Source organism: Ochotona curzoniae, unplaced genomic scaffold (assembly GCF_017591425.1).
Source record: "Ochotona curzoniae isolate NIBS_2020 unplaced genomic scaffold, NIBS_Ocur_1.0 scaffold_3835, whole genome shotgun sequence".
Classification (NCBI taxonomy): domain Eukaryota; kingdom Metazoa; phylum Chordata; class Mammalia; order Lagomorpha; family Ochotonidae; genus Ochotona; species Ochotona curzoniae.
The window spans coordinates 1306835-1322519 of record NW_024467114.1 but is presented as its reverse complement, the minus strand read 5'-3'; positions in this window follow the sequence as shown (position 1 = coordinate 1322519).

The following is a 15685-nucleotide window of genomic DNA, read 5'->3' as shown; positions in this document are numbered from 1 at the left end:
GCTGGGGGTGCTGGGGATCCCATTTGGCATCAGGCCAGGAGACCAAGGAAAAGCTGGGGGTGCTGGGGATCCCATTCAGCATGAGCACTGTCAGCACCAGCCCCAACCCTGAGACGGAAAATTTGGGAGAGTTGTACAGCTGAAGTTCATTCAAGATTCAAGGCCTTTCATGCAGTACTCAATGCCTACCTATCAATCTACAGAGCAGCCACCATCACGCCACAGCAGCCACCATCACACGGCAGCCACCAACACACCACAGCAGCCACCATCAGACTATCAACTCTAAGCATAATCATTAGGAAAAATCTGCATGAACTGAGTTTTATAACTTATCAGCTAGGACACCAAAAAAAGGCAACTAAAGAAGAAAATAAAGAAGCTGGGTGTCATAGAACAGCAACCCTAGCGCAGGCCCAAAGCAGCTGTACATCACAAACTGATCATGGATTCACACCCAGAAGAGAAAATACTTCAAAAAGTATTGTGGAAGATGGAATTAAAACATGGATTGATTCTAGTGCAAATAACTTGTCTTCATAATATGCATTTGCCATGAACTTTCGAAGACTTCTCATATGCACAGATTTTAAAAATTGTTTGCACCAAAATCAACTTCCACAAACTTTTTGGAGTGTGTTCATGAAACAGATGAAATCTACAATGAGACACCACTTCCCACTTACTGGAATACCTCTTATCAAGAACCATGAAAAAAAAAAGGAGGAAAGTGTCAAGTATTGGCAATGATGTGGAAAGCTGGAACTCCTGGCCGTTAGGACTAGAAAATGGTGCACCCACTTATGGAAGCAGATGGCTGTTCCCTCCAAGCTGAGTGTCGAATCACCGCTGGGCAAGAACTGCACAACCACCCTGCGCCCCCCGCCTCCCCCAGGAGCTGACACAGGCACCGAGAAGGCTACACACACCAGAGCCCGACAGTCAGAATACTCCTCACCAGCCACCAACAGTCCCACAGCTAAACAATAAATGCTACAACGCCATGGATCCAGAGGCACAATGCAGAGTGAGAGGATATCAGATCTACTTTACTTAGGGAAGAACCAGGCCTACAGACATCCTGCCCTGGTCTGCGGGTCACCTTCTGGAGGCAGAAAGTGGGGTTTCCTTGGTGTGGCTGCAGTGACAGGAGTAATGTGAGAAGGCACAGCGGATCTTGCTGAAGTCATGGTGCCATGGCAGTGCTTGCACGTGTAAATGTGTTGCGTGTGTCTCAGTCTCACAGTAGGGGTTTATAGAGGGCAAGCATTTTCTTCTCCCAAGACTGGGACATAAGATGGAGACCTGGACGCTGACCTCTGGCGAAACCCTTGCTGCAAGAAAAACCAGCTCCCTCTGGGGCTGTCCGCCTACAGTCAGGGCAGAGTCCAAACTGTGGGGCTGGTGGGGGAGCCCCTCTTCCTATGAATCTGCTGCTCTCTGCCCTGGCCCCCTGAAGCCACGTCATCGCACACAAAGTCCTGAGTACGTGTCCTCCAGCCCTGCAGCACAGCTCACCTGTTGTTGCGCACGGCACTCCAAGGTAGCCTTGACACGGACACTGCCGACGTGCAGAACCCTCTGCTTTCACAACCCAGGGTGGGACAAGCACCAAACACACAATCTCATCCCCCCGCCCCTCCCTCCCAAAAAAGCGATAACAGGTCTGAAGCAATGCACAGCCCCACCGGGCAAGCACTCCCTCTCTCGGCCACCAGCCAGGCTCTGACCCGTGTCCCACCTGAGGCAGGACACAGGGTTGTAGACAGCCACCCAAGGCCCTGGAGCTCCTGCGCCCCAGCTTGGCTGAGCACAGCCCACACAGCAGCTCCTCTGAGCTGCGTGTGGGTGACTGGAACTGTCTCAGGCTGGTGTTGCCTTCTGGTGGCCCCCATGCCCTCCCCAGCACTGTCACCCATGGGCCTGGCTCTGCTGCCTCTCAGGCAGCAAGCTGGCAAGGAACAGAGCCAGGCCTGAACCCACACATCTCATGCAGCCGCTTCAGCCCACTTCTCTTGCCTTTTAGCACACGTGGTTAGAGAGGCCGGGCAGCTTCCCCGACGGCTCCTTAGGGATTCCCTCTGTAGAACACTGAAGGTCAGGGCTCTGTAGTCCTGCCTCCTGCAAAGCTGGGGACAAGGACATGGCTCGGCCAGCAGCTCTGCCACGTGGTGACAAGGGTCAACTCCCCTGCAGCAGGACAGCTCTTGTGCCTGTCTAAGAGCTCACTGGCATGTGCCCCGAGAGCCACCAGGACCACCTCCAGGAAGCCACAGGCCCCCTCCTGGTGCCCGGCTCACCAGCCATCCCTGCCCGCAGTGCAGCTGACATGTCGTGAGGAACTCGTCTGGGAGTGCCCGCCTGATCTCCAACAGCACCACCCTGGAGCCGCAGGCACCCATTCCCTCTCTTCCCCATGCTGGAGCCACCCACTCTGTGATGAGGGCACTCACAGGTGTGTGGTGAGAGCGGCACCCGAGGCTGTTTTGCAAGGGCCTCCATTCCAATATCCACGTGTGGCTTTGTGCCTGTATTTCGCAGGAGCTCCACCAGCCTCACAAAGTACATTTTCTGAGCCCCAGAACTTCAAGGGGGCATTCAGACCAGCAGCCCCCCATGCCCTCACCCCTGTCCATGACTGCAAGGTTGAGACCCCAAAAGACATCAGTGTGCCAGCTCAGAGGCTCCCTATCGGGAAGGTAGATGAAGCTGCCTGGACCTTCCTGAGAGAATCGCACCACATGAGCAAAACAGAAACCAATAGCAGGAAGCCCCCAGGAGCCTTGGCAAATGTCGAAGGAAGGGTCGACACAAACATTTATAACCAGTTGAGAATGGTTGTGGACACAGCTGAAACTGCCATTTAGGATACCGATGGCTACTCATGGCTGAAGATGACCAGTCAAGTAATAACAGGGGTTGGCAATGCAGCTCCACCAGCAGAGTCCCTGCCCGTGACACGAGCATCCACGTGGATGCCAGTCCATGTTCCATGTTCCACTCTATCCAGCTCCCTGCACCCACCGAGCAGTGCCTGTAACATCCAGCAGACAGAAGATCTCTCTCTCCCTCTTTCCCTCCATCTCTGTAACTTTTCAAAGTACATAATCTTTCAGTAACAGCACAATCAATAATTGCTCTTACATGACAAAGTGTGCCTTTTCAGAAAATTCCTAGAGAAAAAGAAACCAAATATGAAAATGCATTTCATCCCACTGTGCAAAGCGTGAGCCATGTGGGGGCCAGTGGGGAGTGTGGCAGCCCAGGTCAGACCTGCACAACTGGAGGTCGCCATGGACACAGTGTCTTAGAGCTCAGCATGCCCAAAGACGCTGTGGCCAGACACCTTATGGTCGCCTTGTTTCAGCAATAAAACTTTGCAGGTCCTTCAGGAAATGGGTGACAAACACACACTCATCACTGCAGCCATTCCTTGGCCATGGATGAGATGTTTTTATTTTTTAAAGATGTATTTGTTTTCATTGGAAAGACAGATTTACAAGAGAGACAGAGAGATCCTCTATTCGTTGGTTCACTCCCAAAATAGCCACCATGATCACAGCTGAGCTGATCTGAAGCCAGAAGCCATCAGCCTCTTCCGGGTCTCCCATGTGGGTGCAGGGTCCCAAGGCTTTGGGGCCATTCTCTACTGCTTTCCCAGGCCACAAGCAGGGAGCTGGATTGCAAGTGGAGCAATCAGGACACAAATGGTGCCCATATGTGATGCTGGCACTCGGAGGTGGAAGATTAGCCAGTTGAGCCACTGTGTTGGCCCCACGGTTGAGATTTCTGCAGCCTGACATAGGAAATGGAAAACTCCAGAAATAAATAATTTGTAAGTTTTAAACTGCATGCTATACTGACAAAATGTGCACCACTTTGCCCCACCCAACCTGAGCCATGATTCAGTCTGTTATTCACCATGCACACCATCCACTCCACACACCATCCACACCACACACACCATCCACACCATCCACACCACACACCATCCACACCACACACACCATCCACACCATCCACACCACACACCATCCACACCACACACACCATCCACACCACACACACCACACCACACACCATCCACACCACACACACCATCCACACCACACACACCATCCACACCACACACACCACACCACACACCATCCACACCACACACACCATCCACACCATCCACACCACACACACCATCCACACCACACACACCATCCACACCACACACACCATCCACACCACACACCATCCACACCACACACACCATCCACACCACACACACACCACACACCATCCACACCACACACACCACACACCATCCACACCACACACACCATCCACACCACACACCATCCACACCACACACACCATCCACACCACACACACCACACCACACACCATCCACACCACACACACCATCCACACCACACACACCATCCACACCATCCACCATCCACACCACACACACCATCCACACCACACACACCATCCACACCACACACACCACACCACACACACCATCCACACCACACACACCATCCACACCACACACCATCCACACCACACACCATCCACACCACACACACCATCCACACCACACACCATCCACACCACACACCATCCACACCACACACACCATCCACACCACACACACCACACACCATCCACACCACACACACCACACACCATCCACACCACACACACCACACACCATCCACACCACACACACCATCCACACCATCCACACCACACACCATCCACACCACACACACCATCCACACCACACACACCACACACCATCCACACCACACACCATCCACACCACACACACCATCCACACCACACACACCACACACACTACACCATCCACACCACACACACTACACACCACACACACCATCCACACAACACACACCATCCACACCACACACACCATCCACACCACACACCACACACCATCCACACCACACACCATCCACACCACACACACCACACACCATCCACACCACACACACCATCCACACCACACACACCACACACACTACACCATCCACACCACACACACTACACACCACACACACCATCCACACCACACACACCATCCACACCACACACACCATCCACACCACACACACTACACACCACACACACACCACACCACACACACCATCCACACCACACACACCACACACACCACACACACCACACACCACACACACCATCCACACCACACACACCATCCACACCACACACACTACACACCACACACACCATCCACACCACACACACCATCCACACCACACACACCATCCACACCACACACACTACACACCACACACACTACACACCACACACACCATCCACACCACACACACCATCCACACCACACACACCATCCACACCACACACACCATCCACACCACACACACCATCCACACCACACACACCACACACCATCCACACCACACACCATCCACACATCAGATACTCACAGCTGCCTGGACTATGGGGCTCACAGTTGGAGGACCACAATGCTGCCGTTCAAACACTCCTACATCCTTAACCACCAAATTGTTAGTGCAACAGCAGTGCCAAAACAAATCAACAAGGTCTGAGAGAAATAACCCATATCCATGCAACTCCCATGGCAGCACAGTGTTCCAATCATCCTATAGCATTATTGTAGCTGATAAGGATACTCTTTTTCGGAGGTAAAAGATTGGTTTATTCCGGTGAGACTCCGCAATACCCAAGTGCTCTTTCCTAACGTCCATTTTCCAGGTGCTGGCTCGAGACTGTCTCTGTACGTGCACTCAAAGCTACTTTGCACCAGAACAACCCCATCTTTTAAGTTCACGTCCCATGACCTTGAGAGGGCCCCTTGTGCCCAGGGCTCAGTGCTGTCCATGGTTTCAAGTGTCCACTGGAGGGCCTGGCCCTCCCTAGGATACGGGACCACATGCCTCCCCCTCCTAAATGCAAGGGGTTCTCATTCTTTGCAACCTAACCGGGGCAGGAGCAAGTTACAGCACCAGCTGGCCCCTGCAGCATGTGCTGCGTGACAGTGGGAGCAGTTCTGCGCAGCCTTCCGGGGCCTCCCTGTAATCCTCATCCTATTTGGGCACTGAACACTTGCTTGGGCTCACGGGGCGGCCCACCAGCTGCAAACCATCGCCACAACTGACAACTCAGAAGCACTCTCCCCGGTGATGCCTGGGCACACTGGTCACGTCGCTGCTGGGAACACTACCATCTCGTATCAAAGCGAGGGGCTGGAGCCCCTGCCTTGCTCCCCGACCTCCACCTCAGCTTCCTGGATGCACATCTTTGGAGGCAATGGGTCATGCGTGCTTGGGACCCTGCCACTTCACAAGAAACCTGGAGCCCGGACTTCTGGCTTCAGCCTGCCCCCACCTCATCTACTGTGGGCATCTGGGGGGCAGCAGATGGAAAGTGTCTCTCACATAACCTGGGAGAGGAGGTGACCAAAGGGGCCACAGGTACACATAGCCTTTTCCCACCCCTCTAATGCCAGGTTGCAGCTTGGGGCACCCTGAGCCAGCAAGACCCCTGAGAGCCCACAAGTCGCTCCCCAAGGGCAGGGACCAGGCAAGGAGGCCCAGAAAAGAGGGGGGACAAGAGCAAGAAGGTCACAGAAATGCCTGCTACCCCCACACCCCAATCCCAGCCCTGGTTAACATCTCCCTTGCCCATTTTAATTTAAACTCTGGCAGTGTGGAAATGACCTAAGCCCACTCAACACAGGGCCAGGGAACACCGTTCTGGAACAAACCAGAACAAACCGGAATAAGTCGTCATGGAAACGGAGCAGGTGCTGACGTGGCTTGGGGGTCAGGCCTCGGTGGGTCATTTCCACACCTCCTGACTCGCAGTGAAAAGCCTGGTCAGGTGGCCCAGGAGCGGGATGCACTTGGTCCACCGCACACCAGGCTCGGCACACAGGGCACCACCACGTGGGGACCCAGTGCAGTGCAAGAGGCCAAGGGCATGGCACTGGCCTGGGAAAGAGCAAATGTACAAGTCAAGTTGCCTGCTGAGGGTAGACAGCTTCCATGTGCCCACAGGGAAGATGGCGAATGGTGCCACTCCAAACAGGGACCTCTGAACTCAACAGGCACCTCAGTCAAGGGCAGATCACAGCCCGTGGTGGTCTTGGGGACCAGCCCAGTAGCTGGCTCAGCTCTGCCAAGGGGCTCTGGTGACACTGCACATCGATGCCAGCACCTCCACAATCTGACAGCCTCCCAGAGCTCTGCATTCCCCAGTGCCCTCTCGGGGTGTTCTGGGGGAGCACTGGGGGCAGCTGACTTCCCCCTCAGAAGGAGAGGGACACAGGCTCCCTGGCTCTGCCGTACTCTGCCCTTGACCAGCAGTGGAGGAGCTGCCCTGAGCCCCAGAGCCTAGGACCCCTGCCTCCCACTTCCAAGTTCCCCCGGGGCTGCTCCACGAAGAACCAAGAGGACAGGTCTCAGACCTGAAGCCAGCTCCACAGGTGGGAGCAGGGCCCAGCGACCACACACAATCACACACAGGCAAGTTGGGGTCCGAGAGGAGCCACCCCTTCACAGACACTCTAGCCTTCCCCCAGAGCAACCTCCAGGTCTGAAAAGATGAGGCCCGCCCGGGGGGGGGCAGGCAGGCTTCCAGACACATTGCTGCCAGTCCCCAGTGAGCACAAGTAAGCTTCAAGCCCCAGAAGCTGGCGGGCCATGGCGGGCCCACAGGGCTGTGAGACCATGCAGGCCCGACTGCAGTCTAAACTCAAAAGGCACAGTGTTCTCCAAGTTCAGAAGCCCCATTCTGGGCGGGAGTTACACCGGGGCTGGATGGAAAGCCTCAGTGGAGGATTCAGGAATAAAAATAACACATCTTTATTCTACCAATCTGGAACTCGCCTCACTCTCTTTGAACCAACAGCGAGACAGCCGTTTCCTCCCCTGACTGCGATCTTCCACCAGCAGCACACACCATCTCACAGGGCAGCCACTGTTAGCCATGCTCCGGAGGGGGCCCCGGGGAAGGGCCAGGTGGGACAAGCAGGGACTCGGCGCTGGCCTCCCAGCCCACAAGGCTGTGCCTCAGCGCTCAGTGGCGAGCCTGGAGCCTGGAATCTTGGGTCGCTGCACCTCCTTCGTTCCCTGAAGCGGCAGGAAAAAAACCAAACCCTCTCCCAGCCCACACATCCGCCCTGCCCACCACCTCCCGTCTGCATCCGCTGAGCAGGCTGCGCCCACCATGGGCGACCCCAACCAAGCCAGCTAGGCAGCAAGTGAAGGCAGATTCCAGCCACACGTCGACAGAACTCACTCCGCTGACTGCTGGCCTGGTGGCCGACCACCTGTAGGTGCAGCCACCTGTGTGCGAGGGGACCTTTCTGCCCCCACAGGGAAGACGGCCCTGGATCAAGGACAGCAGGCATGCACACGGGCAACCCAGCTGCCCCGCTCACAGGCCCAGGTGGGCCATTCCTCCTGGCGCCATCGTGAGCACTCCAGTTCCGTGTGCTCGGCTCGGTCAACGGCACAGACCCAAGGCCATCTCCACCGCACTAGTCCCTCGTGCTACCCACAGCATCGCTTGGGAATGTGGCTTCGTGGAAAAGGGTGCAAAGTCACGAGGTGCTCCGCGGCAGGAGCTCCAGCAGGGCAGATCACCCCTGCCTGCCGCACACTGCATCCCCTTGCCCACGGCTCCCAGGCTGGCGCGCACCGGCGCTACCCGCTGCCGCCACCGCAGACGTCTGAAGTGCAGGTCCCGAGAGCGCGCCGGGGCCGCTACTACTTGTTACGTAACCGCGGCCGAGGCGCGGGGAAAGGTTACATAAGCCCGTCTTGCCGCGGTGGCGGCACCGGTAGCGGCGGCAGCGGCAGCGATGCGGCACGCACTGCGGCCGCGGCCCTACCTCCTGGCACCCGAGGACCTCGGGGGGTCCCTCGGCCCACGTAGAGCTGGCCCTCCCGCTGCCCTGCCGCAGGAGCCGCGGCGCATCCCACCTCCAGCCCCCGACCCGTGCCTTGCAGACGGCGCAGTGCACCTGCGTACCTGGAGACCCGGCCGCTGCAGCCGCGGCCGCACGGTGTCGCTGCGTGCGCGCCGCTGGCCCGGGGAGGGCTCCGGCGCCCGGCAGTTTCCAGCGTTTGGACAGCGCTCTGCATGGACAGCGCTCGGCCGCGGGATCGCGCTGGCGGCGCCCAGGCTCGGCCTTGACCAAGGGCCTGCAGTGCGGAGCTCCGCAGCGGGGCCGCCCGGGCCACCACCCGGCGCGGCAAGCTCGCGCTAACACGCCCAGCGGGCCGGTGCCGCCTCCGGGGCCGCCATCCCGGCAAGCGGGCGATTATGCAGGCCGCGAGCGCGGCCGGTCGGACCCACGCCCATCACCGCACAGGTGCCAGCGCCCTCCTTCCACGCTCCTCAGCCTTTCGGGCCCGGTAGCCCCGAGGACCGGGCAGACGCGGGCAACACCGCGCGCCCTTGCGCACTATGGTACCCCAGGACCAACCCATGTGACGCGGCCACGCCCCGAGGCCCGGCGGGGGCCCTCTGCTGCCCAATCCCTGGATCCCTGGTTCTCATGGCAACCCCCAAGAACCTCGGGCTCCCGGCAGCGCCGCCTCCCATCTCCCCCCTCCCACCACACGCCACCCCACGGCCCCCCGCCCAAGAGAGGGACAGGACGCACATCCCGGTCGCTCTGGCGGCCGAGATCTCCATGTCCGCCCGCAGCGCGGCAGACGAGCGCTTCGGCTCGCGGCAGGTCACCGCCGGCAGTACCACGGGCAGCTCCCGCGGCCGCGCAGAGGGCGGGTCCCTGTGCGGCCAGCGCGCCAGCCGCTCGCCGTTTCAGCACCACGGCATCCGCACGGCAACCGCAGAGCGCCCATGCGAAAGCTGCCCGACCGCACGCTCCTGAACCGGGACATTGCGGCTCCCCAAGATTGAGGGGGGGGACCCCGGGAGGGGGAGCTCCCCGCACAGCGTCTGTGCGAGGTGCGGAGGAGAAGCCGGCAACAAAGGAAGAATGACGAGCGTTTGTGACTCCTCACACGCACACGAGGCTGTTCCAGGACCCCCACCCCCCTGGATACTAAAACCAAAGGACACACGAGTCCTTTCCCTGGAAACAGTGGCAGGTTGGCAGGGAACCTTCAGCTTACACACTCCCATCCACCCCTGTCATCGCCAGGTTGCTTATGCAGCCTCAGACGACGCAGCTGCTGCGTGATCCCACGAAGGTGGTGTGCACAAGAGCCACGCAGAGCCGACTCCCACCCACCCATTTCTTCCAGCTCTGCCTGGAAACGCCAAGGGAGCACCTGCCTAGCCTGCCACAGACAAGGGTTGCAGATGCCACATGCGGATTCCTGAAGGTCACTGGCAAGTGTGCACATGCCACACAGGAGGGAAGGAGAGCTGGATGCTGTGGATGGCGGAAGAGAAAAGGACCTGTGTGCCATCTACAGGGGCACAAACTGGGGAGTCCCGCCAGGACACCAAGTGCTGGAGGCCAGCTCAGGCCCCGCTATCCCATCTGCTGACCACACCACAGGAGAGACCACAGGCAAAAGTCCTCATATGGCGAAGCCAATCAGATGGAAGCTGCGTTGAGGCAAGCTCTTAGAGTAGCCACTTGTAGAGCACCCTACCCAAACCCAAGGGGCCCTCCTCACATGCACCCGTGTCCTCAAGGCCTCCTCTTTCCTCCCTGGCAGGTGGCACGTATAAGGGCACATACCACATGGCCCACAAGATGGAAAGGAGCCAGGAATTCCACTCGGGTCCCAGGAGGGGTTGAGGTACGGGGAGACCAGCGAGAAGGCTTCACTCCTGCGCCCTGGCTCTCCCGACCATGCACCACCTCTGTCATCCACTTCCCAGCATTTCTGAGTGTGAGTCACTCAGCACACCCCTCCTGAGACAGATGAAAGGAGATGCGGCCCAAGCCTGGTGGCCACCAGTCACACCACCAGCCCCGTACAACAGGAGGGTACCTTCTTCAACGCGTCAAGGATGAGGGACAGAGGGTGACTGACACATCGGGCAGTTGCAAAGCCCCTTGAGCCAAGCCCATGGGTGGAGATGCAATCACTGGAAGTCTAGGAGGCCTTGGGAAATGTGTGACATAGGGTTGCAAGCGACAGGAGCTGGAGGGACGGTCACCTGGTTGTGCTCCTTGCGTCCCCTCCCAGAACCCTAAGGATGACCCCTGGCTCCCAGGACCTGGTTGGTGTTCAATGCACCACACACCATAGCCACCTCCAGAGGCTGCCCAAAGCAGAGGCCTCTGAGGTACAACCCATGCATCTCCTCTTAAAAAGCTCTTTCTGGCAAGTTCTTTACCAAGTTCTGGTAACACACCGGAAAGAAACCGTGAGGCCCCAGGCGAAGCAGAGGGCACTCCCAGGAGCACGGAGCCTGTCCAGAGACCAGGCTGTCCAGGAGTATATGCTGCAAGCAGGCTCTGCTGCCAAGGGCACCTGAGAAAACCCATCCAAGAGATAAATCTGGCGGATTAGCTAATGCGTCTGTAAGAAGAGCCACATAGCTGCGTACGCTGCAAGGGAGACGTGACCAGTCCATAAAGACAGCCTAGGAGGACACTTAATGTCCTGTGGGACTGTGTGGGCCTATGCCCACGGCGTTTCCCAGGTCCTCATGGTCAGCACAAGAGGCAGCCGGGACAGGAAGTAAACCCAGCTGGCATGGATGGCACCCATAAGCACACAGACCAGCTCCCAGGCATTCGGATACCATGTGCTCCTGCACTTCATTTTCTTAAATTTTATTTTCGTGATCAACTTACATATTTGCTTATTTGAAAGGCAGAAGGCCAGGGACACAGAAAGATTGGAAATTTGCGTAACTGCCCCAAGCTCACACCCCAAGTGCCAAGATGCCTCCCAGTGCTCCCATGTGGATGCCAGGAACTCAAGTCCTCCCCACTGTTTCTCCAGCACACCAGTAGGAAGCCGGATGGGAAGTGGAGGCAAGACCTGGCCCCTGACACTCCAAAATGGGGTGCAGAGGGTCCCAAGCAAGCAGCTCCGGAGCACCCTCTCCTCCAGGGAGACTGACAGCAACAAGCACAGGTCACCTGATGAAGCAGAAAGGTGTTGAGGTCTCAGGAAGCTGACTGAGCCTCCAGGTGACCAGGAGGGACATCCCAGGCAGGTGGGGGGGGGGGGGCGAGCCTGCACACTCCTTCAGAAGGACCAGGACAGCCACTGCTCTCGTAGTCTTTCCTGCCTCGATCATGGCTCCGTCGTGACCTCTCTCTGGACAGAGCTTGTGGAGGGCCTGGGAGACCGACAGGGTTCTGCAGGAGGCAGCAGCGGCCGGAGGAGGCACTGCACCGGGCAGCGAAACCAGCCGCTAGAGGAGAACGACAGCAGGCCCTGGACAGCTCCCAGCGCATGGCTGCGCGGCCCGTTACGGGAACGCGCTTCTGAGCGCGCTGCCCTGCGGCGCAGAAGAACGCCGCCGGCAGCTAGACACGCGCCAGAATTCGGAGACTGCACCGCTCCCTAACGGGTCGCTAAGCGTTTCTCCGCGGGGAAGCTCAACTTGCTACCCTAACCCCATGCTGCCAATTCCAGACCCGAAACTCCCGAGGCCATATGCCTTTAGAACTTCGGGTTTCCGTAGACTTTGGAAGATCTGCACACACATAGTGAGCTCTTGGGAGGACCAAGTGCAAACATGAAATGCAGGTATTCATATGCAAGGGGTCTTTTAAAAGTTCACGGAAAAGCAGATTATGAAAAAGAGTTGAAAATATTTTCAAACAAAATAAACTCCCTCTTTTAATTCTGCTTTTCCACATAGGTTTAGGAAATGTATTTGTATACCTTTTGGACATGGCCTAAACTAGTATAGTACACTATATTTTTCTTAGCTTTATTTATTCCCATTTTTACTGGAAAGGCAAAGAGACACAGAGAGAATCTTCCATCTGCTGGTTCTCTCCCCATCTGGCTGCAACACCAGGAGCTGGGACCACCAAACCCGGGAACCCAGAACGCCATGGGACTGCCTCGCAAGCAGGCAAGCAGCGCCAGCAGGAAGCTGGAATCACAAACACAGCCAGTCACTCTGACATAGGAGAGTCTTAACCAATACTATACAACCTTTTAAATCATTTTGCACGTGAAACAAAGTATCAGGGTGTAGAAGTGTCTACTTGTAGCATGTGTGTATCTGATAGCGTAAACTTTTGCGCAGGTGTTGTCTAGATACTCTGGGAGTGAAACTTGCATGGGGAAGAGGGGTAGTGGTCTAACCAGCCAAGAAACCTGCACTTCACCTGCTGGGCTCCAATTCCCCACTCCAGTTTTATGCTCCCGTGGCCCTACAAGGCAGTAACCCTAACTCAAGCAATGGGGTTCTTATAACCCACTTGGGAGAGTAGGCTCCACTTCCTAGTCCTCAGCTGCAGGCTCTTGAATAATCCTTTTTTGCAAAATTAAATACGTAAGCCACAGGCCACACACATCAGAGAAGTGAAGCTTGAGGCATCCAGAGTTCAGGGAGACACCTCTCTGTCCCTTCCGCCCTCTCCCCTCACCTCCTTAGGACGAGAATGGCGGCCAGAGCCCACAGTCACCTCCCTTACCTGCCGTTTAGGCTTCTCTAAGGCAGAGAGACCTCGCAGCCACTGGTTCAGTCCCCTAGTGCTCACAACAGCCATAAAAAGTCCACCCCTGTGACTTGACTCCCCCAAATCAAGGGATCTGAAGACCCCCAAAGCTGCAGAACATGGGTGAAGGAGACGGGACAGGGGGCAGACCAGTGCTGGAGGTCAGCGGCACCTAGTCTGCCTGAGGTTGCCTTTGCTAACTCCAAGACTGGTTTTTTGTGTCATGCCAAACCCCATTCTGTCCCAGGAAGAAGGCCAGTCTGCTGTCGCATGGCGCAAGGGGCCCCAAAGGCTCATTCCTCATAGATGAGTTCAGCTGTGCTGCTCCAAGCCACGGAGCACAGGACACACATTCACCTACACACAGACCCTGCAGATGCAAACCCCAGAAATAACTGGATCACGTCAACACCTCACTCCTGAGCTGCAATTCATGGGGGAGTTACACAACATCTAAACGTGCTGGGTGCAGTCAAAGCAGTGCCTAGAGGGAAACAGCTAGCTTCACAATGTCTCCAGCAAGACGCAAAAACCTGAGCCAGGCCCTGGAGTTCTACCTTAAGAAGTTAGCAAAGGGAGAGTGAGGTCAAAAAGCGGGAGTGAAAAAACAAGAGGTTGAAAAACTGGGCACAAGTGTATCGAGTTTTGAACTTCAACGAAAGGCACCAGGCAAGTCTCCCTTTCTCCTCTCCCTTGTGGTCGTAAGCTCGTGCAGTTCCATGCTGGATTAGCAGCCAGAAGCAGCCACAGGGATTATGCAAACGTGCAAATACACAGGCCCAAGAGCTGAGCAAAATCCCTGAGTGCCAGTGCTGCCAGGCTGGCAGGCAGACCGGGACCAGCACACCGACACATCCTGTTCCATGGGCTTTTCTTGCCCCTGCATCTGAGGGCTGGACAGAATTTCGAGGAAATGGGTTCCTTAAAGGAATCCCCCTCCAAAGCCTCCAGTTTCAGCAAAGATTCCAGCCGAGAAGAAATTCTCCCACCCCAGCACGAAGTGGAAGGCCCCCCAGAGGTCTTTGTTCAAGCACAGTGTAACGTCTTGGGCCCAGGCAGGTTCCAAACCCAGAGCCAGCTCCGGGGTTCTGAACTAGACGTGGCTGCTGGAACCGGCCCAGGGCCGCCACCATGCAAAGCCCGGGTAAGCGGCTCTCCATCCCACCAGCTCCGGGTTCCCGGTCCACAAAGCGAAAGCCACCGTGGAGCAAGCCAGGGGTGAAACACATGGGATGACTTAGGAGAGTCCCCGTGCTTTCCTCACCAAGTTCTGGAGACCCCCACCGCGCCCTCCCAGAACAGCTGCATGTTGGAGTGTGAGGAGGGCTGACGTGGCAGCCTGGCTGGGGCCCTCCCCTGAAGGCTCGGAGCCCCCTGGGCTCTCTGGCCGAGCGGCGGGCGGGGCTTGCCGCCTCTGCGCCAACTGCTGCTCTTTCCCAGGTGGAGGCACTTTTGGGGGAGGGGGGCCAAAAACCAGGCCTGGGAGCGCCTGCAGCGAGGGGCGCAGGCCTCATGCCTGCCCTAGGAGCATGGGCCAGCCTCGGCTCCAGGCCTGCGAAGGGACAAAAAACCAGCAGGCAATGGCCTGCGCCCGGTGAAACTCCAGCGCGGCCCAAGGACCGAGCCTTGCTTCTCAGTTACAGCAGCCAGGCGGCTAGGCCGGCAAACGCTGTCCTCAGATCGCCTCCCGCAACCCAGGGACCGGCTCAAGGGCTTCCAGGGAAACTCATTCGATTGCTCTCTATACTAATCCCAGAGTTTGCATTTTGTTAAAAACAGGAAAAAAAAAAAAAAAAAAACCCTAGAGGCCGAGCTTCATTCCTGGAAGGGCATTGGAGAAGGGCTTATCCCCCACCAAGCACTTCCTAAAATACACTTTGTTCCCTGGATGGTGGCAGAATCCATCCTTCTCCTGGGGGTGAAAAAAAAAAAAAAAGGTACCGCGGGGCACCTCCCGTGCAAACGGCCCCGCGTGCACGCCTGCGCCGCACCAGCCACACGTGTGCTCAGTCGGGCCGCGCGAGACGCCCCGCG